This window comes from Felis catus, chromosome C1, assembly GCF_018350175.1.
Source record: "Felis catus isolate Fca126 chromosome C1, F.catus_Fca126_mat1.0, whole genome shotgun sequence".
NCBI lineage: Eukaryota > Metazoa > Chordata > Mammalia > Carnivora > Felidae > Felis > Felis catus.
In genome coordinates, this window is record NC_058375.1 from 17,149,400 (window position 1) to 17,177,277 (window position 27,878).

At 47.3% G+C, this 27,878-nt stretch overlaps 1 protein-coding gene across 9 annotated transcripts in view; it reads right to left on the minus strand.

Annotated features, from left to right (window-relative positions):
- The window catches only part of LUZP1 (leucine zipper protein 1), a 105,349-nt gene extending 92,977 nt beyond the window's left edge, over positions 1-12,372 (minus strand). For 4 of the 9 annotated variants that reach the window (XM_023258292.2, XM_023258290.2, XM_023258291.2 and 1 more), the window contains exon 1: positions 4,972-5,091. The gene's annotated coding sequence lies outside the window, so the exon portion shown is untranslated. Of the gene's footprint in view, positions 1-4,971; positions 5,092-12,135 lie in introns of those variants that run through there. The other 5 variants (XM_045035278.1, XM_006934394.5, XM_045035275.1 and 2 more) reach the window with 3 other exon arrangements.
- Positions 12,373-27,878: the final 15,506 nt, after the last annotated feature.

The following is a 27,878-nucleotide window of genomic DNA, read 5'->3' on the forward strand; positions in this document are numbered from 1 at the left end:
GATAAAATGGGAATAGAGGAGCACACCCAAATATGTTATGATTGACAGATTAACCTGATGGAAACTCTTAGATTCATATAAAATAGGGAAAGGGGTAACTCAAATAGCCAGCAAATACAAAGTACCATGTTCATAAAGAATAAACACAGGACTTGGGAAGGGAGTTAAGCAATAAAAAATGAGCTATAAATAGGGGCGCCTGGGTGGCTCAGTCGGTTGAGCGACCGACTTCAGCTCAAGTCACGATCTTGCAATCTGTGAGTTTGAGCCCCGTGTCGGGCTCTGTGCTGACAGCTCAGAGCCTGGAGCCTGCTTCGGATTCTGTCTCCCTCTCTCTGACCCTCCCCCACTCATGCTCTGTCTCTCTGTCAAAAATAAATAAACATTAAAAAAAAAAAAATGAGCTGGGGCGCCTGGGTGGCTCAGTCAGTTGAGCGTCCGACTTTGGCTCAGGTCATGATCTCGCGGTCCACGAGTTCGAGCCCCGCGTCGGGCTCTGTGTGGACAGCTCGGAGCCTGGAGCCTGTTTCAGATTCTGTGTCTCCCTCTCTCTCTGACCCTCCCCCGTTCATGCTCTATCTCTCTCTGTCTCAAAAATAAATAAATATTTTTTTTAAAAAATGAGCTATAAATGCCTTAGAATGAAAGGAAGAATCTCTAGAAAAAGGAATAGCTAAAGACAGCAATGCCTAAAAGATTAACAATGCTTGTTATCTTTTGGCTTATATTTTAATATGGTTATTTCCAAGCTCTTCCCTTGACCCCTCAACCCTAATACACAAAGAGTATAATGAAAATGATCCCAAACTTGAGCAACCATTCACATATGAGCTCAAATGAATGGCCTCCACCCCTTACTATCTCTGGCAGTAACTGCTCTGAGCTCAGCTTCCTCACATAAGAAGAGGATAAAAACTACCAACAGAGTTATTACTTTCTCCCTATCACCACCCAAAATATTGAGCTGTAAACTGGTATTTTAATTATTATTTCCTAATGATATACCGAGAGCCCATGGTTGCTGAGTTTCCATTCTCAAGACTGACAAGTGGAAAAGAAGGATTATAGAACGGTCAACGTGTAGAAACAGAATGGATAAGGAGAAACCAGGGGTAAGATAAAATGGGGCTGCTTCTAGAAGCCTGGTACAGAGGTTTTAAACCTTTTCTAAGACAGACTTGAGCTACAGCTCAAAACAGACTGGGAGTGGTCCACTGACCTGAGAAATTATGAGAAGGAAAAAATAATGTTAGGTCTTCCCAAAAAGACACAATTTCTACCTGATGTATTCCTTTTGCGGAATAGTAGCTAAAAGAAGTTAGACATAAACACTAAGGGTATTCTGTCATAGGTGGAAGGGCAAGGCCTTCAATTATTTTATAGCATCCCCACCCTTAAGAATTACTTGAACTATAATGGGTAAAGCACTTCTTAAGTAGAGCCAAAGATGTTAAGTTTTATATTTCAGGTGGTAGCATTTCAAAAAGAAAACAAAAATAAAAGTTCTACTCCTTAATCAATCTTTGGGTAATTTTCCCCCCACAACATATATCCCATTGTCCTAAAATGAAACCTGATTCCTCATGAATTTCTTTCCCCTGATATAACCAGGGTTCCTATCTCTACCAGTCTTTCTCTTCTCATACACCTCACCAATAAATAACTATGATGTCCCTGTTTCCTACAAAGTTGGCACACTGACTCTCTAGTACTCACTCTGATCTCATCAGTTTGAATCAGAACACAAAAACTTCACAGCATTCCCAAGGATCACTCTGCTAACCAATATCTTAAAAACAACATGCAGTTTAAACAATGATGGCAGTCACAGTGATTACACAATTGGATACATTTGTCAAAGCTCATCAAACTGTACACTTAAAACTGATGAATTTCACTGTATGTAAGTTAGACCTTGACAAAGCTGATTTTTCTTTTTTATTTTAGAGAATGAGAGCATGAGCAGGGGAGAGGGACAGAAGGAGAAAGAGAATCTTAAGCAGGATCCAGACTCAGAGCAGAGCCTGGAGTGGGGCTCGATCCCACAAACCTGGGATCATGACCTGAGCCTAAATCAAGAGTCAGACGCTCAACCAACTAAACCACCCAGGCGCCCCAATAAAGCTGATTCTTAAAAAATGAATGCATGTACATCTTCAGCAAATACTTACTGAGCATCTATTATGTGCATCAAAGTTTAGACCACATCTTTCAGCTTGACTATCTGGGTCCTACCTGTTAAGTAATATGCTTTACTCACAAGCTGACACTGTCCCAAAAAGTCATGTTACATGAAAGAAAAATGGTTCAGTTTCAGACCATGAATGTTACCCTAACAGTCACGCCCCTACAGTGGAAGGACCATTAGCTACTCATCATCTTCCATTACATAAACCATATCTAGGATCACACTGGCACTCTATATTTCAATACAAATGCTTCCTTCGTTTAAAAAAAAAAAAAAAAGATTAAGTACCTACTATATGGAGAACACACAACTAGCACAGCCTTATATGTTTGTCTTTCTACCAAAAAACAAAAACATCTCAAAAGCATACTGACAACATTGCTGGAAGAAAAGAAGGGAACACTATTGGGGAACAGACTTAACAGACTTGGGTCTACAGTCCAAGGTGACCCAGTGGCTCAGTCAAATGCCTAGAAACTAATGCACTATGCATGACGGAGAGAACCGTGGAACTCAGAAACAGACTTGGGTTTGCATTCCAGCTCTGCTTCTTACCAGCTGTATTTGTAAACTTAGGAAAGTCACTTTACCTTCTGACCCTCAGTTTGCCCATCTGTGAACCAGGGATGCCAACTAGCACCTCGCAGCATTGCTGCGAAGACTATATGAGAGATATGCCACCTAGCACAATTCCTGGGCACAGAGTAAGCAACTCAACAATATCATTAGTTCCCTTTCTTGCTCTTAAGTTACTTAAGAGTAAGAAAATACCTGTGAATCAAGGTAATCCACAATCCCCGTTAGTAATCACAGAACAGAGAGCCCGCATTTGCTGCCTTGTTCATACTCTAATCAACTCCTTCCCCGTCCCACTACTTCCAGTTTTTCAAACCTTAGTTACTATGTTTAGAAAAGTGATTTAATTTTAGAAACTTGGAAAATTCTTCTGAGTCAATCAAGCAAAACCTTAATCTGCCCCAAGGGGAATCCTGAGCAAAATAATTATTTCTGACAAAAGCATTTTCTATGGGAGTTATTTAATCTAGCCACACGAATGCCACCGGAGCTGCACACAAAGTGACAGAAAATAATCTGGAACATACTCCGAAGAGAAATATCCTCCTAAACACCCAAACGTCTCCCTCCCTAATCTGAGCTAATAAAATTACTAGGCGATCTGAATTCCCCCAACTCGGACACCAGCCCAGCGCCTTGGGCCGGAACTGCAGCAGTCTGTAAAATGCCCTGAACAAACCCCACCTCTCAAAATATCCCCAAAAGGCAGGGAGGTCCAGAGAGTGTGTTCTCCTCAACCAACAGATAAGGCACCAGGAGCTCAGAAGCGCAATTCTCTCCCCAAGGTCATTCAAGTCAGTGAAGGTGTGACGGCGAATCTGCAAGCAGCCTCCGGTTTTCCGGAGATTGCACCGCAGGGTTTTTTGAGTTTGTGTGTTGTTGGTTTTTTTTGTTTGTTTTTTTTTTTGGGGGGGGGGGCGGTTGCCTATTCTCTTCCCTTCTCCCACCCTCAAGTGTGAGCACTGGTCTCGGCATTTCCGAAACAAGCCACAACAAGCTCTGCAGTGTTAGGAAAGGGGCTGACGCGAAGAAACAGATGCTCCAAAGCAAGATGGTCTTTCTCGGCTCACAGAGCCTCCTCCAAGGTTATTAAGAGAAACCGCAGGCACCTCTGAGAGCTCCAACACGGGCTCCGAATCCCCAGCCCGGCCGCTCCGGGACGCCGGGTTCCCCGCAGGCAGCCTCCGCAGCCAGAGGCCACGGGCCCCAGAAACCGCACTTCATTCCTGCGCTTCGGGAAGCCATGGCTCCTTCCCGGCCCGGGCAGGGGCGGGGGTGCGCAGGGAGGCGGGCCGCGCGCGCTGCGGAAAGTTCACCGCGGCGGCGGGCGGGGGGCGGCCCCGGCCCGGCTCGCCCGCGTCCCCCTGCAGATTCCACCATTAATTAGTCCTAAGGACTGTCTACTGGCAACTTAAACAAAGCGAATGCCTTGAATTCCTTCCCGGCCCAGCGGTCTGGCTGCGAGGCCAGCATCGGCCGGGACGCGGGGCCGGCGCGGCGGGCCGACAGCTGCGGCGGCGGCGGCGGCGGCGGCGGCGGGACCCCTCCCCAGCCCGCCCGCGCCCCCCGCAGCCGGGTCCCGCAGCCCGGCCCGAGCGCTCCCAAACCGCCCTCCTCCTCCTCCTCCTCCTCCTCCTCTTCGTTCTCCTCCTCCTCCTCCTCCTCGGGAGCTCCCGGGCTCTTCCTGTAAGATCACTTCCTTCCTCCCCGGGTGCCCGCGGGCCCCGCGCAGCCCCCTCCCCGGCGGTCCCGACCCCCCGCCCGGCCCGCCGCTCCCCGCCCCCACCGCGTCCCGCGCGCCCTCCCCCCCAAAAGCCCAAACTCGGCCCGAAACTCTCCTCCGCCGCCCGAAAACGTCCCCTCGGCTCTCTGCCCCAAACATTTCTCCTCAGATTCTCGCTCCCACCAGAAGTCTCTCAGAACCTTCCCGCCCCCTCCAAAAGGAAAATTTCCAACTCCAAAAAAATTCTCAAGGTCTCGCCCCTTCCGAGTCCTTTCTCCAAAATTCCGCTCAAACTGCCCCCCACCTCAACTCCACACCCCCACAGCCCTCCCCGGGGTGCGCCCGCCGATTCTGCCCAGTCGCCCCTGGGTGCCCCGACCCCTCGCCGGGGCAGGCCGCCCCCTCCGGCCGCCCTCCGCCGCCCCCACCCGCCCGCCTCAGCCTCCCGCGCCGCGCGCCCGCCGCCTCCCCGCACACCCTTCACCTCAGGGACTCCGGCCCGCGCTCCCGCCCGCCGAGGGGTCCGGCGCTCAGCTCCCGGCGTCCGGCGCCTCCTCGGGCTCCCCGGGACTGACAATGAGGGGCGGGGCCATGTGGTGGCGTCAGCACCTTGTGGGCGGGACCTGATGTGGTGGGCGGGGCTTCCGGCTAGTCCCGCCCCCTTCGTTCTTTTCCCCCTTCCCAGGACTTGGACTTTGCCAAGTTTTCATTGCGTGCCTAGCTAGGTGCTCAGGGCCTGTGCTAGATGCGATGGGAAATCGAAATGGAAGACAAGGCGTCCTGCTTTCAAGAGGGGCACTCCCCAGGGAGTTGTGAGGATTAAATGAGATAATCTATGTAAAGGTGGTTAACCCAGGGCCTGGTATGGAGTAATCACTCAACAAATACTATTTCTATTACTCAGCAAATGTGGAAAAGGCACTCAGCTTGGAGACATGGGTTCCAGTCCCCAGCTCTGCTATTAATTCATTGTGTGACCCTAGACAAGTCTTTGTCCATCTGTGTTCCTCACTTTTACCTTAAGATGGGAAGGAGTGATGACCAGATGATCTCAAAAGTCCCTCCAATAATTCTGTGACACATTTCCTGTGGAGCTACTATGTGCAAGGTACCTGGGGGCCCAGAGAAATAGGGAGGGGGACCTTTGAAGGGAGCCCAAAACCCACAGCCAACGTGCTACAGGACACAGACACAGGCACACTCTCCCCCACAGATGCCCTCCCACGTGCTGGCACAGGGCTGAATGCACAAGCCAGGACACAGATGCACTGACGGCTGCTTCCTCTCTGACTGCAGCAGCATAGCTGGTCTCTTGAGACATCTCTTGTGTAAGCTCCTTATTGCCTACGGAATACAGGCCAAAGCCCTGGCCTGGTCTGGTCTCTTCCTACCTTATACACACACACAGACATACACACACTGTAAAGTTTATCCAAACTTCCACTCGCACACCCACTGCTTTCCCACATCTGTCCCATTGCTCATGCTCTTCCCGTGCTGTCTCATCTCCACTTAGAGCTCCTCCTAGCTTCCCCCATCCAGAAGCCAACTCTGCCTGCCTGAATACCCGAATACCTGTGTATTGTGTTTAACTCTCATGTGGGCATGAACACATTTTAATTTGTATCCAGTTGACCTCCTGTGTGTTCCTTAGCACTCCCTCACTTCCTTTAGGTCAGCAACCACACATGTTTGTTGGGGCCAGAAAACCCTGGGATTATATACCCACGTTCGGGCTCTCTTTGAGCCTCATTCTTCTCCTGTGTAAAATGGGGATATTAATATAGTCCTTGTTTGTTCTGAAACTACATAAAACACTGTGTGGAAAGCACCAGGCACAATGTTCCAGAAAGGATGTAGTTGTCATTCTTATTTTCATTATTATCATCAAAATTATTTCCAGCTCCAAACACCACAGAGCACCCCTAGTGATAATCATTTCATAGTGGTTAGACATCTGAGGTCCCGAGAGAGGAAGAGGCTCACTAAAAGTGGCCCTACAGAGCATGGCCATTGGAACAAGAGCCCACGCTCCAGTTTCTAGACCCCAGGGGGAATCTGTGGAGTCACATCTGATGCCCCCAAGGATCAGTCAGCACCCCTCCAAGTAGGGGGCAGCTTCAACTTGAGTTCTCTCTGCAAGTTATTTGCGGCAGAGCTGACCCGTTTCTCCCTTATGCCTTTCTGCTCTCGGTTCCCTTACAAAAAGATAGATCTGTGTTCAACTGCCCTTGGCATCTCTGCAGTCCTGGACAAGAGCTGCAGCAAGGCACTGGGCGTTTCCAGAGTGCTGGCCTGTGGGAAAAGGGAAAGGGCTTTGGGATTCTGATTAATTTCCTGAGCTGCAGACAGGCAAAAATGGCTGTCCTGAAATGCTGGGCTGGTTCTCAAGGGCCCCTAACAAATTGCAGCTTATTTTTAGAAGAGGAGATTCAAAAATGCCACTTCCACGAAAAGTAAGCATGGCCACAGGATTGCTGCAGGCAAAGAAAGGGCTTTTACTGAGTCCCTCCTATGTGGGGATGCTGATTCCAAGCATTGCAAACCATTGGCAGAGAGAACCCAGGACATACAGGGGAGGTTCTGAAGACAGAACTTTCTCCCCAAGACCCATGAGTCTATCAATCACTTATTAGTTCATTCACAGCAAAAGTTTTGGCACAGAAAAGATCAGGATTCAAATCTTAGCTCCACCACTTACCAGTTGTGTGACCTTGGACTTTCAAGTCCCTCAGCCTCTCATCTGAAAAATGGAAATAATAATAGTACCTATCTCATACAGTGGCTGTGAGAATTAAATGCAATAACATGTGCAAGAGCTTAGTTCTTAGGTGGTAGCACCTCATGCATGCCACTATATGGTGGCTACTGTTAATATTTCAACATGTCCTCCCAGAAAGGCCTATCCTGTGTTGCCCTCTGGGTCAGAAGTAGGGCTAATGGATAGTCTTGACCTCAAGAATCTCAGTCTGTAAAAGGAATGGGGTAGATTTTTGGTTCTAGGTACTTTCGACTAAGTATCTATGCTGCAAGCAATTTCGCTGCAAACATTTTCACTGCAAACATTTTCACCATATAACCCATTGGACTTAAGACAATTTTACCATACAAGAGCAAAATAAATTGGTTGACAGTTTGATTTGATAGTTTGGTTTCATCAAACTGGTAGACAGTTTGGTTTCATTTCTCCATTGACTCGGTACTCCTCTATTTTTATATTATATAAATCCTAGCCATCATAACGGTCTGTGCTGTGGCACACAGTTTTGAACCCATATTTCCCAGAGAACTTTGGAGCATTAATCAATGGACATGTGACAATATTCCAAAACCAGACAACAGCATAGAAGACTTTCACAACGCAATAGAAAGCTCAGTTACAAATATGCATCCTATTATTTAGAGACTGACACCTCTCTTAATAAAGGAAGATATTTTAGTGAAAAAAGAAAAAGTCGCTCAGGTAGGGCACCTGGCTGGCTCAGTAGATAGAGCATGTGACTCTTGATCTTGGCGATGTGAGTCTGAGCCCCACATTGCATGTAGTGACTACTTAAAAATAAATCTTGGGGCACCTAGGTGGCTCAGTCGGTTAAGCGTCCAACTTCGGCTCAGGTCATGATCTCACGGTCTGTGGTTTCGAGCCCCGCATTGGGCCCTGTGCTGATAGCTCAGAGCCTGGAGCCTGCTTCGGATTCTGTGTCTCCCTCTCTCTCTGCCCCTCCCCCACTCATATTTTTTCTCTCTCTCTCTCTCTCAAAAATAAACACTTAAAAAAATAATAAATAAATAAAATAAAATCTTTTTTAAAAAAGTCTGATGCCAAATAAGGAGAGGAATTAACAAACAAACAAACAAACAAACAAAAAGTATGACACTACAAATGAAAAACTTTGAACACAAGTGCTTAGGTACAATCCACAAAATAAAAGCAGTTTTTTGTGCAGTATTACAGTATTGCCATGAGTCCACATACATTTTAAATGTATTCAAATATATTGTATTTCGCAATAAAAGCTTTTTAATTTTGTTTTTCATTTTTCATTTAAAAATTTTTTTTAAATGTTTATTCTTGAGAGAGAGAGAGAGAAAGAGAGAGATAGAGCATGAGCAGGGGAGGGGCAGAGCGAGAGAGAGGGATGCAGAATCCAAAGCAGGCTCCAGGCTCTGAGCGGTCAGCATAGAGCCCGATGCAGGACTCAAACTCACGAACCCTGAGATCATAACCTGAGCTGAAGTCAGACGCTCAACTGACTGAGCACCCAGGAGGCCTGTTTTTCATTTTTCATGTTTCACTCTATCCTTTTTAAGGAAGGTCCCTCTTTCATTTTTCATGATTTTATCTTTTATGGCAAAAACTGCCTTATGGCCAATTAGCTCGGCAGCAAAAAATGTCTGCAGCAAACATGCTTGTGACAAAGATATCTAGGGAGAAAATACCAGATGAGAGATTTTCACATATAGGCAAAAAAGGGGTTGAGGGGCTATTGTTAAATGAAAAGGGTAAGAGTAGAGGCCCCTGGGTGGTTCAGTTGGAGGAGCATGCAACTCTTGAGTTCAAGCCCCACATGGGGAGTAGAGATTGCTTAAATAAACAAACTTTAAAAAAAGAAAAGGGATAAGACTAAGGTGCAGAATTATAGGTATAGTGGGTTATAACTTATATGCTCAGTACATGCCTAAAAAATGGAGAATACAGAGAATGAAATAGGAGGCTTTCACCTTTTTTCTTTCTTTATGATTTGCTTTTTCTATATGTGTGTGTGTGTGTGTGTGTGTGTGTGTGTGTGTGTGTGTGGGTGTGTGTGTGTGTAGCAGGAACTTTCAAAAAAGACTCTACTATATTCTGAGAGAGAGGAAAGGGGATGAAAACACAGCTACAGGGGTGACTGGCTGGCTCAACCAGTACAGCATGTGACCCTTGATCTCCAAGTTGTGAGTTCAAGCCCCACAATGGGTGTGGAGCCTACTTAAAATAAAAAATTGTTTAAATATACTTTAAAAAAGAAAAGAAAAGAAAACACAACTACAAGGCCATTGGCAGTGGGCACCTGAACTAACTGTGCACACTGCCATAGAAAGTTCCACATGGGCACCTGGATGGCTCAGTCAGTTGAGCGGCCAGCTTCGCTCAAAGTCAAGATCTCACAGCTTGTGAATTCAAGCCCCGCATAGGCTCACTGCTGTCAGCACAGCTTCAGATCCTCTGTCCCCCTCTCTCTACCCCCCCAAAATAAAAATTTAATTAGTTAATTAATTAATTAAAAAACAAAACTCCATAAGTTCCATCTCATTCCAGGGAAGGCCCCTGCCCAGACAATTCTCACCTTCTCCCCACTCTCCAGCCCTTAGCTGCACATGAACTTTCAGTCCCACAACCAAAGGCAAGCCTCCTAACAAAACCTCCAGAAACCACAGCAGGGCCAGGAGAAACGACTTTAAAGTAGGAAGAATTTTTTGCTGCCTGTCCTGTGCCCCTCACAAAGAATAACATTTGCTGGCATTTTGTGTCTATGGTGCCTAAACTTGCACTTTCATCTTTCCTCATATCTTTCTGCAATTTCAATTTTTTTATGAGGAGCATACATTATTTGGTCACCAGAAAAAATGCAGTAAAGATAGGTATAAAAAGAAAGCTAACCAAGCTGGTGTTGGTTCACTTTTGTTGGTAGCAAACAATAAATTACAACATTGTGGTTGAGGCCAGTGCTAAGTCTCTTAAGAATCATAGAAAGTGAGAGTGGGAAGGGATAAACTTGCCCTCAATTTCTCCTACTCTCCCCCACATGGCATGATTTTCAGTCCCTTCACATTGCAGGCCACCCACCAATATCTGCATTTCATGCATCCATTCCACAAACACTTATGGATCCTTTACTATAGACCAAGCATCATACTGGGCACTTCACAGGAATTATCTGATACAGGTTATAGAGGTCATTATTCCTACCTTGTAGATTAGGAAAACAAGGCTCAGAGGAGGTAAGGTAACTCGCCCAAATTCTCACATCTAGTGGGATCTAAATCAAGACCTTCACAACATCAAAGCCCATTTCCTAAAGAATGTGGGCTGAATTCCAAAGCTAATGACTTATGTCCTTGAGCAGCCATTATTTCGTGGATGGCCTTGGGCAAGTCACTGAACTCTTCTCAGCAGCGGTGTCCCCATCTCTGTGGGATGAGGCTTTACCCAGATATTTTATCAGTTAAGTACTTTGTAAGTTATAATACATAATGCAGAGGGAAGTAAGTGTTCCCATCAACTCTGGAGAGACTGAGTCTCACTCATCTTTAGATCTCTTGGTGCTTTCCTCATTAGTGTTTCTCCCCCTTGGTGTTTATTCCTATTAGTGTTTATCCCCCATTAGCACATTTAGGACAATCCTACTTGCAGGAACTCTATCATTACCCCACTAGCCTGGGACCTCCTTCAGGACAGAAATTATACTTACTCCTTTCTGGTCCCTTTCTGCCCCCGCTGCAGCATCTGGCATGTAGCCCTCCAGATTCCCTCCCTCTTTTATTTATTTCATAACAAATGTCTGAGAGCCTAACATGTGCCAGGCACTGCACATACTATAAGAGAGCAAAGGGCCCTGCCTTCCTGGAGGGAAGGGGGGATGGGGTAGAGAGACAAAATAACATTAAACACAATTAGTTACTTAAAAACAATTGCATTAAGCACCACAGAGCATCAGGTTTGGGAAATGTGGGGTGGGAATCTAACTGAATCCAGGACAGAGGGAAGGCTTCCTAGAGGAGGTGGCCTTGAAGCTCAGAAAGGCTAAGAAATTAGCTCAAGATCACACAGCTGCTAAGCACAAAAGCTGGGATTTTAACCTAGAAATGCCTGACTCCAAAGTCCATGCTGTGCCTCCTGGAGAACACTGCCTTTTATCTCCTTCATCGTATTCTTCCCTGTTTAACACTGGATGCTCTAAAGCGATGGTTTTCCCAGGTTTGGGGATCAGACATTCCTTTGACATCTATGAAACCTCTCCCAGGAATTACATGTATACTACAGACCCACAATATCTTGCCTACAATTTCAAAAGGTTCATAGGCATCCTGAGGCCCGGATTTAGAATTCACACCATGGAGGACCATAGGACTTTACAGTGAGAATCTCAGAACCTCCCAAAGAGACACCACCAGGGTTCCATAGGGACCTCAAATCCCCAGACTGACCCCAGAAACTCTATGGAAATATTCTCAAGATCCAGAAGAAAAATCCTGGGATCCTGTAGAAAACCCAAGTCTCTCCCGGGTAGCTGCAGGACACTGCAGAGATATTCTCAAGATGCTATAGGCTGTAGAGGAACCTCCAGTCCTCATAAAGCTGGAGTCCCTGAGGAGGAACGGGGGAGCCTTAGAAAGCTATGGGTCTTAACCCTTTTTGGGTCACTGACACCTTTAAAACTCTGAGCAAAAATGCAATACACAGCATGTTACACACAAAAGCAAGAGGTTCACAGACCTCCGGGAGTCCCCGGATTCAGATCTCCTGTTCCTGAGCTTCCATTAGAACCTGAACCCCTCAAGAGCCTGGCCCAGGACCACAGACTGAAGGCACCCACTTCAGAGTCCCAGCAGGTCGCGGGTCGAAGCCGGTCTTGCCGTTTGCTAGCCATGACCTTGGACCACTCACCTACAAACCCTCAGGCCTCAGCGACCTCTCCTCCCCAGCCCAGCCCCGGCGGCGTGGGCTCCGAACCGGGCCGGGCGGCGGTGTCGAGGAATCGGAATCTGCGGGCTCGCTGCACCGGGAGTGCGGACGGCGGGGGAGGCGGCGCGCTTGCCGCAGTGACAGCTCCGCGCGGCCGCGAGCCTGGGAAGCCGGCAGTGCGGGGCGCGCTCGCGGCCTTTCCCACCCACCGGGCAGGGCGTGCCCGCCAGCCGGCTTCCTGCAGTCGAGGGCCGGGGAGGAGGGAAGGCGCAGAGGGGCCCGGGGCCTGGCAGGCCTGGTTCCTGGCTTTCTCTGCACGTTTCCTGAGCAGGACCGCCGGGGGATGGGACCCAGCACAAACCTCCTTCCCGGGGAACGCGGCCAGGAAATCGCGTCCTTGCTAACTCAGGTTCCTCCTCTCTGCCGGAAGGTGCTGACTGCCATCCACAATCTTTCAGTCCTTACGAACTGGGTGTGATGTGACCCACTTACCCCAGGAAGCACCGGAGAGACGACGACATGGCAGACCGCAGACCCCCACAACACAGCAAAACTCCAGCCCTGTGGTGTACGTTCAATGAACTCCGTCCTACGGATGAGAAAGCTGAGGCTTAACCATTGGAATGACCTACGCAAGGTCATCGTTAAAGTACTGCTAGGCATAAAATAAAGTGCTTACTGCATACCACTGTGCTACGAATGTTCTAGATATAATTGTGCCATTGAGCCCTCAGAATCTATGAAGATAACATTGTCCCTATTATACAAACGAGAAAACTGAGACCCAGAAGCCAAGTGGCTTCTCCAGTGTCACACAAGCTAAAAGCAAGAGTTAAAAAGTAGACTCCAGTCTCCTGTTTTTGGGGCTCAGACCATTCTGCTATCCTGCTTCCCAGATATCCTGCATCAACACATTAGAGCCTAGTAACCTGAGGGCCAGAACCTTGTCTCATTTGTTTTTGGGCCCCGAAAACCCCTCCTGGAGCTTGGCACAAAATAGGTATTCTGAGATTACTATAGAGCCCAGCACAGAAGCTCAAAATTAGAAGGCCTAGTAGGAGGCATCTAGCTTGTCTCCTTCTAGAACCTTCAGCCAAGTGAAAGTTCAGCTGCTGCTTGAATACTTCTATCATGATGAACTCTCTCTCTCCATTCCAGCCCATTCTCCTGTTGGACAATTAATTATGTTTGGTCCAAAATGCAAATACTGCATTTTGCTCAGGGTTCCCTATAAACAAAGGAAGACCATTTCCTTCCTCATGGCCACAATATATATTGCACGGTATTCTTAGCCATTTGGTAAGAATTGATGATTCAGAAATGTTAAGTTCCTTGTGAACTGGGACAGTGTCAGCTGTTCACCAGAGATGTTTGCCTTCCATGGGTAGAGTTGTTTCAAAGTCAAGAGCCCAGACTACATTTTCCAGCACCTGCTTGTATTTAAGCACGTGACTGGTATTCACCAATGAGATGTGGGCAGAGACAATGTGTGCCATGTCTAGGGCAAATCCAAATGAAGACGTATGTGTGCTTTCTCAAAGCTTGACCTTTCCTCTGTCATCTGCCAGATGTTGGATGCCAACACCAGAAGACGCTCAAAAGAGAACCATCTAGCACCAACTGTCTCTGTTCATGTAACTGATGCATTACGTCCTGCCTATTCCCGAAAGAGTTTTGAGGTAGTTTTCATTGCAGTCTGAAACCTATCTGATGGATAATTAAACAGCAAGAATCAACGAATAATGAAAGCCTGGACGAAAGGCCAGTGGGGAGGAAGAAAGATGAAAAATTGACTAATTATAGCAGAAATACTAGGTTAAGTGTCCTAAAGATAGCACTGTGACAGAGCAAAAACCACAGCTCTGAGTTGCCTGGCAGTCAAAGCAAAGAGGGAAATTACATGAGCTACAAATTATATGGGAAGTAGCAAACATGTGGTCAAGCACACACAAAACCTGAGGCCAGACCGTTGTTGTGAAGTCCAATTCCACTACGTACTAGTCATGTGACCTTAGTTATTGGATTTCCCTGTGCTTCTTCTGTTTCTTCATCTGAAAAATGGGAATGATACAATAATAAAACCCCTCTCTTTGGGTCATGGGGAGGATTAAATGAGTTCAAGTATATACAGTTCTTCTAACGGGCCTGTCATATGGCAAATTCTATATAGGAATTAGCTATTACTCTACCTGATGGGAAGAATTAGTTTCATAATTTGGGAGAGACAAATTTTTCTCCGCACTAAACTCTCAGAGGAATGTATTATACAAGGGACACCTTCCCTACCCCCACCCAATGCAATGGACTGTGCCTCAATCAGGGTTTTATGACAACTGTTGGACTGTGGGTCACATGGTTGTTTCTTTTATTGGCTTTTGGAAGAGACAAGCTTTGGCATCCCACTCACCGGAGAATTCTGGGGACAGGCTGCTTGGGGGTAAGTGGCAGCTAGGTCTCTTTCTGCTGTCCGTAGGAAGGGAAGTGTCATAGTGAGGAGCAAAGGGTTGGTGTTAAACAGACCCAGATACATCTATTAACCTCTTTAAGCCGGTTTCTTTATTCATACAGTGGAGACAATAGCAATCAGGATCTACCTAAGAAAGTTGCCACAAAGATTATATGAAAGAATTCTGCAAAACACTTCCCATAATAGCAAGACTGCAGTGCATAAGCACCCACAAAATAAGGAAGAATCTGAGAAAAGAAAGTAAGAACTCTTGCCTGAGACCCCTGGAGTAAGGAGAATAACTTTTAAGTTTTAGTTTTTTTATTTTGAGAGAGAGAATGGGGTAAGGGCAGAGAGAGAGAGGGAGAGAATCCCAAGCAGGCTCCATGCTATCAGCACAGAGCCGGATGCGGGACTCGATCACACAAACTGTGAACTCATGACCTGAGCCGAAATCAAGAGTTGGACGCTTAACCTACTGAGCCACCCAGGGACCCCCTAAGGAGAATAATTTTTAATGCTTCAAAAAACAGTACAGAAATGATACATTTCCCTCAGAATGTGGTCCTGGGCTGATCAAAACATCATTTCCATCACTCCTCTGCTTCTGGCTGGAATTCCCTTGGCTCAAGGCCGTGTGGTGTGCAGCCCAGGCTGGTCCATTTTGGGAGCCACCCTGGCCTGGAAAGGTGCCACAGAGCCGGAATGACCACCATGTCATAGCAACAGACTCTGTGTTTGAGAGGGATTGAGGACCTGAAGCTCCCCCTTGGGCTTCCACGTTATAGGTGGAGAGCACTGTGCTGAGCTTTACACACATTGCCTTGTCCGGCCCCCACACCAGCTTCATGGGATGAAGTCTATTCATAATCGCACACTTGTGGATAAAGAAACCAAGGATCAAAAGCAGCAAAATGACCTGTCTATGGTCACGCAGCTAAGAAGTGGCAGAGCTGGGACATAAAAGATAATATCTGACACTGTTATGTATCTTTAACCGTTAGACCACACTGCCTCTCCCATCCAGCCTGACCCAGGATCTTGTTTCTCTCGTTAGCCAAACTCTCTCTTCCCAGGCCGTTTTCATCAAGGATCTAGGAAACAGCTGCTGCTGGGACCACCTATGCCTCCTGCCTGGCCCCAGGGTAGCCCCTGACCCTGTGTGAACTAGCTCATGGGCAAGACTGACAAGTTTCATTGGGGCGCTTCAAGTGGATCAGAAGCTCTGAGTGGATGGAAAATCAGCCATCATTGCCATCACCTGAGTTCAGCCTGCAGCTCTTATTTCTCAGCCTCCTGGTTGGTCTCTCTGCCTCCAGGCTCCCCCACCTCCATTCCTCCTTTCGCACACAGCCAGAGTGATTGCTCTTAACATTTATCTAACCAAGTCATTCCCCTGATGAATAATCTTCAGTAGTTGCCGTTGTTCCCAGTTTAAAGTTCAAAGTCAAGAGCTTGGTTTAGCTCCCAAGGCCCAGCCTACATACCTCCAACCTTCTCCTTCCTCTCAGGCATCCTTGGCCCCAAACACTCATGGTTGCCAGCCTCAGAGACTTCACACATAGTTTCCTTGTGATACGAGACGAACAAATTTGTGGATGAGCTGCCAGGCTTAAGCTGAGCTGTGAGGCTGTCAGATGACATAAACCTCATCTTCTCCAGGTGGCAGCAATGACTTCCTGCCATTGGACGGAGACTTCCCTGCTGGGGAGGGAGTGGCCCACCATCCACCCGGGAAAGGGACCCGTTAGGGAGAGACTATCAGCAACTCCGACTCTGTGTAGATCCCTGGGAAACAACGGCCTTATCTTGCACCCACTCTATGTGTCAGAGGTTAGGTGTCAGGGAGGTGTCATGATAAAGCAGCACAGGGGAGCTAGATTTCCTGCAAGTCTACATGGTACCTATGTCCAAGCTTTTAACAACTTAGAACTTGCATCGTATTCGTTCTCATTCATTCATCAAAAAATTTATTGGGTGTCTCCTGGGTGCCCAGGGGTCTCAGTGATGGGGATACAGTGGCCAATTGGTCAACTAGAACTTAGCTCCTCCTGGAGCTCTGAGCTACATGCAGGAAAGGCTGACTCAGAAACAGATGATTACAATTGCATTTGGAAAGCCCATCTTGGTTGCCTTAGGTGGCAGTTGTTCTTTGACATTTCTTTGCTTGAGGCAGAATTCACTCTGTATATGTTTATAATATATACAGTTGCTGGAGTCCCCTCCCAGAGTGGACATAGGCTTCCCACCTCACCATTCCCATTAGCAAAGGAAAATCCGCTCTGAATGAGGAAGGTACCCACCCACCTTTGATTTCCGCGCCTCTCTAGTGCCCCTTCGCCACCTGGTGGTCATATCTGGAATAGACCAGGATTTCTGACCAAAACTCTGAGGAAAGAGACCTAGTGTGGGTCCACTTAACAGCAACATTCCAAAGGGTGGCGTTTTCACCCAACTCTACATCCCTCTCCCCAGGGCTTACCTGTACCTGAGGTTCTGAGAAAGGCAGAAATATATTTTGTCTCACTGTGGAATCTTGGATCTGTTACTGCCCTTCTCTGGGCTCAGCTTCCTCATCTATAAAAAAAAAAGGGCAGGAGATTGGGCCTTACTAGCTCTGATATTCTAGGATCTATGTCTAAAGTTCACCAAGTGACCTGTGACTCTGCCTCCTTCCTTAGCTCAGTGGGCAGATGTATATTCAGGAAGGGCTGAAAAGTTGCTGACTTGTTCACTCTCTACCCAAGCACTTTAATTTATTTTTTTAATCTTTATTTATTTTTGAGACAGAGAGGGAGAGAGACAGAGTGCAAGTGGGGGAGGAACAGAGAGAGAGGGAGACACAGAATTTGGAGCAGGCTCCAGGCTCTGAGCTGTCAGCACAGAGCCCGACGTGGGGCTCGAACCCACGAACCACAAGATCATGACCTGAGCTGAAGTCAGACGCTTAACCGACTGAGCCACCCAGGCGCCCCTCTACCCAAGTGCTTTATACATGGAAGATGTTTTATTGGGTTTAGGGCTGCATTAATAGAAGAACTGTATGGTCAGTGAGGGAGGTGATAGTCCTTCTGCCCATGTTTGGAGTCCTGTGCTCCATCTGAGATTAGAATTTTGAATGGGACGTGGAGAAATTGTGACGTATCCATAGAAGAAGGAACAAAACAATGGCTGAGGGGGGACCACAAAGCCACATTTTATGGGGAACAATGGAAGGAGTCAGAATATTGACTCTGTTATAAAAAAAAAAGGCTCAAGGGGTATAAGCATCTGCACTCAAATATCTGAAGAGGGAATCTGGGGAAGAGGACTGGGAGAGTTAGGAATTAGGGGCTACTACTTCAAGGGACGGATGTTTCTACACCCAAAACTAAGAGAAGCTTTCAGTCTGAGCTAGCTAAAGAACAGAACCACATTTGAATCTCAGTCTGGTGTCCCTAACTAGTTTGTAACCTTTGGCAAGTTCCTTCATCACGTGAAAATGTATAAAATGGGTATAATATGGAGCATGCAGGACCAATGACAACGGAACGATATAAAACGTTTTTTAAACGCCTAGTGCAGGGGTGTTTGGGTGGCTCAGTTGGTTAAGTGTTTGACTTTTGATTTTGGCTCAGGTCCTGATCTCCCAGTTCATGAGTTTGAGTCCTCAGGTGGGGCTGTTCAGCGTGGAGCCTGCTTGAGATTGTCTCTTTCTCTCCTTCTCTCTCTGTCCCTCCCTCCCTCTCTAAACAAACAAACAAACAAACAAACAAACTTTAAATAAATTGCGCAGTGCAAGGCCTAGCGCCTGGTTAGTGCTCAGTGAGTGTAACTATGGTTAATAAAATAGAAAGATAGTGAGCTCCCTGTCACTGGACGTGTGAGCAGAGAGGCTCGAGGATACTTGGTAGAAGTGGTGAGGAGTCAAGCAACCGGCAGAGTGTGGCTTAGGATGATAGTGTGGGCTGATAGCTAGCAGCACTGGCTCTTGGGTCACACTGACTAGATATGAATCTCAGCTTTGCTATTGCTATTCCTGAACCCTTCCAAGCCTCAGTCTCCCCATCTGCAAAATAGGGGTAATAGTAGGTCCCACTTCACCCAGTAGTTGGGGGATCAGGGAAGTAAAGCAATCAAAATGTGTGAGCTACTGCTCTGACATTAGTGATCTGATTGGGGTAGTCCCAGGTGACCTTGAAGGTCCTCTTCCAGAATATGTTGGGTGCCCCGGTAGAGCAGGTAAATCCACTATTCTTTTTTTTTTTTTTCAAAAAATTTTTATTAGTTTATTTTTTGAGAGAGAGAGAGAGAGAACAGGGGAGGGGCAGGGAGAGAGGGAGGGAGGGAATCCCAAGCGGGCTCCCTGTGCTGTCAGCACAGAGCCCAATGCAGGGCTTGAACTCATGCACCACCAGATCATAACTTGAGCCGAAATCAAGAGTCGGATGCTCAACCGACTGAGCCACCCGGGCGCCCCCAGTAAATCCACTATTCTAAGACTCCCAGGTGCAGAGGACTGCTTCCGTCTGCTCCTTGCCAGCGGTAGTGTAAACAGGGCGCTGTCCCTTCCCCTCCCCCACAAGCCAGCCCTTCCTGTGACAGGAAGGTGACTAGAATGGCACCTGAGGAAGCTGTGGGGGCAGGGCACAGGATGGGGTACAGGACAGGCACGGTGGAGCACAGGCTGTCTGGCTTTCTAATCTGCTTATGCACTTTGGTCTCTAGATAAACTCTGAGCTCCGTGAGGGAACCAACGGCCATACAGGGCACAGAAATTAGCCAATAGTGTGGAAGATCAGAGGTTGCCAACTGGTGGCCCAGAGGCCAAACCTGGCTCACAGGTTTGTTTTGCGGTTGGCATAGTAGCACCGTGGTTCGCGTTTGTTTTTAATTAGCTGTCAACATTAAAAATAAGGGGACTGCATAGAAAATCCAGATTCCTCACTCTGTTAAAAATCAACAGCACTAGCACATTTCTGCACAACATGAGTCAGTCGTTGATGAGTAGTGGCCGCCACCTTAAGATAGGACATGTGAGTTCCAGGTCACCAGAGTCCCCATATCTCCCTGTTGTGTCACAGCTAGTTTGCTTTACTCACTTATGAAGGCCCCCAAAGTCTCCTGAGTTTGTGATTCCTGGGGTAGAGGCGAGAGCACTTTGCAAATGTATCGGGACAATGGGTGGTCCCACCCTGGTTATGGCACTCATGAGTGCTCCCAACTCCCTTTCCCCATCTGCAAAAGGGGGATGAGGACTTGGATTCCTCCCAGGGCTGATCTGAAGATTAAATAAGAAAAGGTCTGTAAAGTACCTGGAATGTAGTAGGTGCCCAAACAAAAATTCCTCCTGAGTAAACTGTGGTCCGGTCTCACTCAAGAACCTCCCCTGTCTTTGAATGTCACAGTGCTGGGCACAGTGCCAAGCCGCCACCACCCTAGGAGGCTGACATTACTGTTATCCACGTTGGTTAGAGGAGCAAGATGAGGCACAGAGCCTCATAAAGCATAAAGCAAGGCGTAAAGGCATCCAGGCATAAAGCAAGCAAATAGAAGAGCTGAGGTAGGTAGCCCCAGCTGTGTGATTCCTAAACCTGTGCTTTTTCTCACTGCCTCACAACCACATGCTGTTTTGACTGTGGCCACATCCACAGCCTGGGGTTAAGACTGTGGATTCTGGGGGCATAACTGTATGGCTCGAATTTGGCCCCACCGCTTACTAGAGGCATGACACTGGGCACATTATTTACTTTCTTGGGACTTTCAGTTCTTTATCTGGAGGATAATAAAAGGACTAGCTCTATGTGGGTTAAGAGAGTTTATGCTCATAAAATGCTTAGGGCAGTACCTGGGTACACAGTAAGAGCTCAATAAATGCCAGCTATTATTATCATTAATTGAGCACTGGCTGTGTGCCAGGTACTAAGAGTACAAAGATCAAGGAGAATCCCTGTGAGGCTCAGAGTTGGCTGAGAGATCATAGGTCAGAGTGACATGTGCCGTAAGGAGCCTGGCTGTGAGAGTGAGAGGGGAGTGACGGTTAATTTTATGTGTCAGTTTGTCGGGGCCACCATCCCCAGATACTTGGTCAAATGATTCTGAACATTTCTGCATTCAGAAGGGTATTTTTGGATGAATGTACATTTAGGTCAATGGACTTTGAGTAAAGCAGATTGTCCTCCATAGGGTGGGTGGGCCTCATCCGCTCAGCTGAAAGCTTGAATAGAACAAAAGGCTGACCTCCTCTGAGCAAGAGGGAATTCTGCAGAAGATGGCCTTTGGACTTCATCTGCAACATTGGCTCTCCCTGGTTCTATAACAGCCTGCCTTTGGACTCAAAGTGCAACTTATTTTCTGAATCTCCAGCCTATTGGCCTCCCCCATCAAATTTTGGACTCACCAAGCCTCCACAACTGTGTGAGCCAGTTCCTTGAAATGAATCTCTTTCTGTACATATGCACATCGTGTTGGTTCTATTTGTCTGAAAAACTCTCATACAGGGTTGGGGGGAAAGAATCAATGCCTCTGCCAGAGCAGACATCCTCATCTTGTTTGGCAGTGCTAGCCTGGAGGAGGTGGTCCAAGGGCTTTGTCCCTGTCCCCAGTGAATATAACAGTTCTTTAATGATTGGGTTGCATTTACTTACAAGGATCCCACAAAGCTGGGAGAGCCAACACATATAGAGGTTGCAGAATCAGGGTTCAAAAACTACTTAATCTGCAGAATGAAATGTAGGAAGCTGCAAGGAGAAATGTAGCATGGATCGTGGAAAAGTCCTGCCTTTGGTCCAGTTGCGCAGATACAGAATCAGGGGCCGGGGGTGGAAGAGTGCAGCCAGCTTAAAAGCACTAGATGGGTCCAAGATTTAGTGCTTTTAGGCGCCTGGCAGGCTCAGTTGGTAGAGCGTATGACTCTTGATCTTTGGGTCCTGAGTTCAAGCCCCAAGTTGGGTGTGGAGCCTACTTAAAAAAAAAAAAAAAAAAAAAAAAAGATTAGTGCTTTTAGTTTGACTGCCAGTGAAATATGGGCCAATTCTTTCCCCATTTATGTTAAGAGAAGAAAAGCTGATGTGAGACTGATCAGCCTGGGGAGGCACAGTCCTGGCCTCCAGGTTTCAGAAAAGCAGGATCAGGACATGCACATAGAAAGAAGTTACTAGAAATCGGGGCACCTGGGTGGCTCAGTCGGTTAAGCATCCGACGTCAGCTCAGGTCATGATCTCATAGTCTGTGAGTTCAAGCCCCGTGCCAGGCTCTGTGCTGACAGCTCGGAGCCTGGAGCCTGCTTTGGATTCTGTGTCTCCCTCTCTCTCTGCCCCTCCCCTGCTCATGCTCTCTCTCTGCCTCAAAAATAAATAAAAACATTTAAAAAAAATTTTTTTAAAGAAATTACTAGGGGCTCCTGGGTGGCTCAGTCGGTTAAGCGTCCGACTTCAGCTCAGGTCACGATCTCACGGTCCATGAGTTCGAGCCCCACGTCGGGCTCTGGGCTGATGGCTCAGAGCCTGGAGCCTGCTTCTGATTCTGTGTCTCCCTCTCTCTCTGCCCCTCCCCCGTTCATGCTCTGTCTCTCTCTGTCTCAAAAATAAATAAACGTTTAAAAAAATTTAAAAGAAATTACTAGAAATCAGATTTGGCCCCATTGGGAAAGCATTCGGTGCTGGCTGACCAATGATGGACTGGGTGTCTCAGGGGAACTAGATTTCCCTGTCACCAAGAATGTTCCAGGAGATATCCCTTCTTGGTGGTGTAACCAAGAGAGTGCGGTGAAGAGAAGGAGCATGAGCTTTGGTTGGGACAGACTGAGATTCAAACTAAAGTTGGTGTGGCCTCAGATGAGTCACCCTCTCTGAGTCTCCATTTCCTCTGCTGCCACAGGAGCCTGCAGACCTCGCTGGACCACTTGCGCCACACTGGAAATCCCTGGGTCACCTCTCAAAGCAGCCAGTGAACATAAGCTGTTTGTCAGACTGGCTGTCCCCACTTTCCTTCCCCAAGCCCCAAGCCTGTGCTAACCCGAGAGTGCCCCATGCTGCCCAGCCCTGTTGCCATCCAACCCACGGAAGGGGCAAGGTAGCAAGACTGAGGTGTCAGGACGTATTCAGCATCGAGTAGCAGAAAAATCCAGCCAACAGTATTTAAACCATAAGGCTTGTTACTGCTCACTTATCCCAGGGATGCTTCAGTGGCTCAGAGATGTGGTCAAGGAACTGGTTTTGGTCTTTCCCCTCTGTCATCCTCAGGGCATCAGTGACATTTTCCTACAGAATCACAGAATGGCTGGGGGTATAACAGTCCCTTGGATTCTCCCAGGGCTGATCTGAAGATTAAATAAGAAAATATCTGTAAAGTACCAAGCTTCCCATCCTCACAGGACTACTCCCAAGCAGGAGGAACTTTTCTTCCTTTCCTGTCTCTCTTTTCCTGCAAGAGGCATCTTTCCCAAAGCCCCAGCTGGTTTCCCCTTACATCTTGCATGACCAACTTGTTCTGGTTTGCCTGGTACTTTTGCGGCTTGTACTGAAATTTGCAAGTCCTGGGAACCCCCTTAGTCCTGGACGAAACCGACTGGTTGGTCTTCCTACTTACATTTCATTGCAAGTACTAGCTCACATGTCTATCCCTTGACCAATCCCTAGCAAAGGGAATGGAAATACCCCAACTGCTTAAACCAATGAGGATTCGCCTCCTGGGGGGCTGGGTACTTTCCCACTGGAAGTGATTCGGGGTTCTGCGAGGAAGCAGGATCAGCTGTTGGGTGGGCACCGGCCCCACTTGCTTCAGTCAGAAGTGAGCAGAGTCCCCTCCTAGCCAAGGCTCGGCTCTCCCCCAGCATCATCACTATCATGCTAGATGTGTGTTTGTGACTAAGTGTGAAAGAATTAGGAGCATGACAGGGATGTTGGGGGAGGGAGAGGAGTGGAGGAGAAAGGCCTCAAATACAGGTTTCCGGTGTGGTCATGGGAAACAAGTTTATTTTTATTTTGACCTTCATGTGGCCTAACTAGTGTGCAGTTCTCCAGGCATGATACCCAAAAGGGCAGCTTTCAGGTAAAAATAAGGAAGGTCAGAAAACAGCTGATCTTTCTCCTATGCTGGCCTGTCCTTTGACTGTAACTGTGTAGAGACTCTGGAGGAAGGGTTATCTGAACCAAAGGACAGAGGGGCCGGGCTGAATGCAGGCTAGGGGTCAGCCCTAGTCGTGGCTCCTTGGAGACACTGGGGTCACCCGGCCTCCTCACTCACCTCTTGCATCAGCTACACTCAGGACAGAACTGCTCTGAGTCTGACTTAGGTCTGCCTGACACCAAATCTCATGACTTGTGAGGTTCCAGCCCCAGGGCCAGTCACTTTCTCTTAAAATGTTATCAATTTTTAAAAATGTTTACTTATTTATTTTGAGAGAAAGCAAGAAAGAGAGAGAGAGAGAGAGAGCGACAGAGTACGTACTGAGGAGGGGCAGAAGGAGAGAGACAGAGAGAGAGTCCTAATCAGGCTCTGTGCTGTCAGCTCAGAGCCTGATGCGGGGCTCAATCCCACGAACCCTGAGATCATGACCTGAGCTGAAATCAAGAGTCAGACGCTCGACTGACTGAGCCACCCAAGCACTCCATCCTTCTCTTAAAATTTTAAAGATGAAGACTTTGAGTATAATTCATTTGTAAACCTGGAAATGGTGTTCCATTCATTCATTCATTCATTCACTCATTCACTCATTCAAACAAATGTTTATTGAGTACGTATTTTGTGCCAGGCACTATGATGTACCGAGGATCAAACAGTGAATATGACAAATAAGATCCCCATCCTGAAGAAGCTGACACTCTCGAGGTGCCAGACAGAAAATAAGCAAGAACTACCATATACACGTCATCATTAGTAAGAAGTATAATTAAAAAAACAAAGCCAGGGGGGCGCCTGGGTGGCTCAGTGGGTTAAGTGCCCAACTTCGGCTCAGGTCGTGATTTCGCGGTTTGTGAGTTCGAGCCCCGCATCGGGCTCTGTGCTGACAGCTCGGGGCCTGGAGCCTGCTTCAGATTCTGTGTGTCCCTCTTTCTCTGCCCCTCCCCCACTCATGCTCTGTCTCTTTCTCTGAAAAATAAGTAAACATTAAAAAATTAAAAAACAAACAAACAAACAACAAAGCCAGAGAAGGGGTTGGAGAATGACCAAGTTGATGCGGGGAAAGGGGTCTGCTCTTTTTTTAGATCTGCAAACTACAGCCTGTCAGCAGGCATCTATTTTAGTAAATAAAATTGCATTGGAATACAGCCAAGCTTGCCTACTTACATATCGCCTGTGGCTGCCTTCATGCCACAATGGCAGAGATGAGTAATTGCAACAGAGATGATATGAACTGCAAAGATGAAACCACTATCTGGCCCTTAAAGAGTTTGCCTTCCCAATGAGCTGTCACTTCACACCCACTAGGATGGCTATCATCAGAAAGATGGACCATCCCAAGTACCAGTAGGATGTGGACAAATTGCAGCCTCATGCTAATGGGAATGTAAAATGGTGCGACCACTTTGGAAAACAGTCGGGCAGTTCCTCAAAAGGGCGAACACGGAGTTACCATAGGACCCAGCAATCCTAGCCCGGGGTGTGTGCCCAAGAGAAATGAAAGCCCGTCTCCACACAAAAATCTGTACAAGAATATTCATAGCAGCATTGATCATAATGGAAAAAGGGAGAAACAACTCACAAGCTCATCAATGGATGAATGAGTAGGTAAAATTTGCCATAGCCATACAATTGAATATTAGCTGACAATAAAAAGAAATGTAACAGTGACACTTGCTACAACATGGGTGAGCTGTGAAAACACTACATCAAATGAAAGATGCCAGCCACAGGGGTGCCTGGGTGGCTCAGTCGGTTAAGCGTCCGGCTGTGGCTCAGGTCATGATCTTGCAGTTCGTGAGTTCGAGCTCTGCGTCGGGCTCCATGCTGACAGCTCAGAGCCTGGAGCCTGCTTCGGATTCTGTGTCTCCCTCTGTCTCTGCCCCTCCCCCACTCATGCTCTGTTTTGCTGTCTCTCAAAAGCAAACAAACAAAAAGCCACCCATGAAAGAGCACAGATTGTGTGATTCCCCGTGTGTGACATGTGCAGAAGAGGCCATCTATAGAGAGAGACAACAGGTTAGTGATTGTCTCGGGCCAGGGAGGCCAAAGAGTGTTGGCTAAAGGGTACAGGGTTTCTTTGGGGTGTAATGAATTGTGGCGTTGATGGTTCTAGAACTCTGTGAATATACTAAAGGTCATTGGATTGCATACTTTCATTGGGTGAATTATTTGGTGTATGAGTTATGTCTCAATAAAGCCATGTTTTAGACGGTTTATCAAACTTCTGTTCTAGATAGTCAGGGAAGGCCTCTGAGTAGGTGGCTTTTCAGCTTTGTTGGTAATTGGCTCAAAGCTCTCAAACAGTAATAGATGACATTTTACTGAGCATTTATGTACCAGACACTGTGCAAAGCATTTTTTTTTTTTGAGAGAGAGAGAGGATGAAAAACAGGGTGTGAACAGGGGAAGGGAATGGAGGGAGAGAGAGAGAGAGGGAGAGAGAGAATCCCAAGCAGCTTCCACACTGTCAGTGCAGAGCCCGACACAGGGCTCCATCTCACACACTGTGAGATCATGACCTGAGCCAAAATCAAGAGTTGGACCCTTAACCAACTGAGCCACCAAGGTGCCCCTGTGCAAAGCATTTTATAATTATCACCTCATTTAATCCCCACAAAAACCTTGTGGCTTAGATACTGACAACCCCACTTAATAGACGAACAAATTGGAACACAGAGAGGTTAGGTGACTTGCCCTAGATCACACAGCTGATAAACGGCAGAACTAGGATTCAATGCTGGCTGTTTCTGACTTCGAGGCTATGTCCACTGAGCTAAAATACTGAGCTATACTTCCTGTCCAGTCTCTGAATTCCTGATGTTTCCCAGATCAGGAAGATGGCCCAATGTAAGATGGAGGAGATGGGAAAGAGCAGAGCCTTAAAGGAAAGTAGGGAAGGACATGCTAGGTGTAGAGGAGAGCAATGAGCATGCTAAAGGGGTGTTTCTGGGCTCAGGGAGGACCCTCACAGGGGGAGCAATATGCTAACATAGTGGTTCCCAAACGTTAGAGAGATAGAAACCATCTACTGCAAGAAGTGAACGAGAGGCTTATTTAAAATGCAGATTCCTAGGCCTCACTGCCAGAGATATGATTTAATGGGTCTAAGTTGGGGGCCAGGAACCCAGTGTTTTAAATTTTTTTTTTTTTGCAACGTTTATTTATTTTTGGGACAGAGAGAGACAGAGCATGAATGGGGGAGGGGCAGAGAGAGAGGGAGACACAGAATCGGAAACAGGCTCCAGGCTCTGAGCCATCAGCCCAGAGCCTGACGCGGGGCTCGAACTCACGGACCGCGAGATCGTGACCTGGCTGAAGTCGGACGCTTAACCGACTGCACCACCCAGGCGCCCCAAGGAACCCAGTGTTAACAAGCTCCCTGTATAGAATGCAGAGGGTCCAGGGAGCACATTGTGAGGTGTCCAGCAAGAACTTTCAAGGTCAGCACAAGACTTCTCTGTGTGCCTCCCCCACCCCATTTTGGCATCCTTCTTTTCCCTCCTTCCTGATATCCCGTATTCCTGGCTCTCATTCTTCTCTCTGAGCCCAGAGACCCCACTGAGCAGGACAGACCTCCCGTTTTTGTTCTTGTTCTTTCCTGCACTTGGTGTGACCGTCCTACCTTCCTTTGCTCTATCTCTCCCAAGAGGCCTCATCACATCTCCCCTTCCTTAGCCTCCTATTCCACAAGGGCCCATCTTTTGGGAGTCTGCTGAAGTGTCCCCTCTTTATGAAATCTTCTCTAGCAACATGAACATTTCTTTACTGCATCTATAAAATGGGGCTGAAGCGCAAACAAGAAAATGTGCACAAAGGGCATTGTAGGCACTCAATAAATTGTGTCTATTATTTTTATACAGTAACATGCCTATTCTGATTCCCATTTTACAGTTGAGGAAAGTGAGGCAAAGAAGGATTAAGAAACTTGTCCAAGGCCACCTTGCTAGAAATTGGTGGTACTTGGATTTGAACTGAGGCATCAGACGCTCAGCTTTAATCATCACGTGAGACTGGCTCTCATTGTGATGAGGCTCTACTGAGATAACAGATGCCAGGATTTTGGCACAGGGCCTGGCCTGTGGTAGGTGCTCAATAAATACGGGAGACTGAAGTGAACTGAAAGGCTTCTCCATCCAGGGAGAGGGGGGAGATTACCCAAAGACTTTACTGACCA